We start from the raw sequence: 1,774 nt of genomic DNA, 5'->3' as shown, positions 1-1,774 counted from the left end.
ATGGATGTATGATTCAATTCTTTTAAATTTCAATTAAATTCAATTTATTTGATATAGTGCCAAACCAATCAAATTGTCTCAAGGCGCTTTACAGTGCCTGAACCCCCTTAGAGCAAGAAAATGGCGACAAGGGCAAGAAAATGCACACACAAAAATCTTCAGCAGAACCGTGGCACAAAAGGGGGAACCCATCTGCTTGAGGACAGCTGGGTAGAGATAGAATGGGGGGGGGGGGGGGGGGGGGTCATGAGGCAGAAGGGGAGGGACAGAAGGGGAGGGGAAACAACAAATGTAAATGTACACAGCATACTCGACGTAAATGTACATAATACATACAAACATCAAATGGCATAAACATGATATATACTAAACAGCCTGGTGGGTATAACTATAACTATTACAAGGGTGAGTAGAGTAGGAACAGAAAAACATGTCGGTGGTGGCAATTATATACATTCCAGGAAAATGCTAGCATAGCGTAAGGGTGGAATAAGTCTATGATATTATGGTGGGGATGGGTACATGTGGGCACAGGGTTTCTACAAGCAGTCATGGGTCAGACCCTCTGCAGAGTGAGCTACAATCTACAATCAGAGGCATTTTAGTTCCTTAGACATTTGTTGCCATAGTGATGTTAGTCCTCTGACACAGGGTTCAGGGGTCGTGACCTCATGATCATTGTACATAGAGGGCAGATTGACGGTAAATTCAATTTTAAGATGTGTTTTTCATCACTGTGCAGGGGCGGACTGGCCATCGGGAATACCGGGGAAATCCCTGCCCAAGCCTAGTTTTCTCTATAGACTATAAAACATCAAAGGCACTGACTGACATTTATACTCCTACTCGCGATCTGTCTTCACACTTATAGGGCATATTTTTCGATGATATTATGGGGCATATTTTTCGATGATATTATGGTGGGGATGGGTACATGTGGGCCGAGGGTTTCTACACGCAGTCTTGGGTCAGACCCTCTGCAGAGTGAGCTACAATCTACAATCAGGGGCATTTTAGTTCCTTAGACATTTGTCGCCATAGTGATGTTAGTCCTGGGTTCAGGGGTCGTGACCTATGTGTTTTTCATCACCGTGTTACGCAGTGATGGTGAAAGTAAGATCTGTTTTTCAGCACCGTGTTACGCAGTGATAGTGAAAGTAAGATCAGTTTTTCATCACCGTGTTACGCAGTGATAGTGAAAGTAAGATCTGTTTTTCATCACCGTGTTACGCAGTGATAGTGAAAGTAAGATCAGTTTTTCATCACCGTGTTACGCAGTGATAGTGAAAGTAAGATCAGTTTTTCATCACCGTGTTACGCAGTGATAGTGAAAGTAAGATCTGTTTTTCATCACTGTGTAAAGCAGTGATGTTGTAAAGTCACACTCCAGAATTTTCTGTTTCTGTCTGTTTCTTAGCCTTACTCTCCAATAAAAAGACTTTAAACACTCTGTGGCGTGTTATTGTGTAAGTATATATGGTGTCCTATGATTACTTATACTGTATAAGGATTAAGTTTAGTGACTACCCATATATAGTGTCCTGTGGCACGGTGGCTCAGGTGCTTGCACTGCCGCCTCAAAGCAAGAAGGTCATGGGTTCGATTCCTTAATGGGGCGCTGTTGGCTCTGGGGGGCAGGTCCTCCTCAGACCTTCGGTGATCAGGTGGGCTGTCTCCTGGGCCTTTCTGTGTGGAGTTTGCATGTTCTCTCCGTGTTCACAAGGGGTTTCCTCCAATAAGAACCCCAACAGAATAACATGCAAAACAGGACAGG

This window comes from Sprattus sprattus (assembly GCF_963457725.1).
Source record: "Sprattus sprattus genome assembly, chromosome: 15".
NCBI lineage: Eukaryota > Metazoa > Chordata > Actinopteri > Clupeiformes > Clupeidae > Sprattus > Sprattus sprattus.
Note: the sequence above shows the minus strand (reverse complement) of the source record.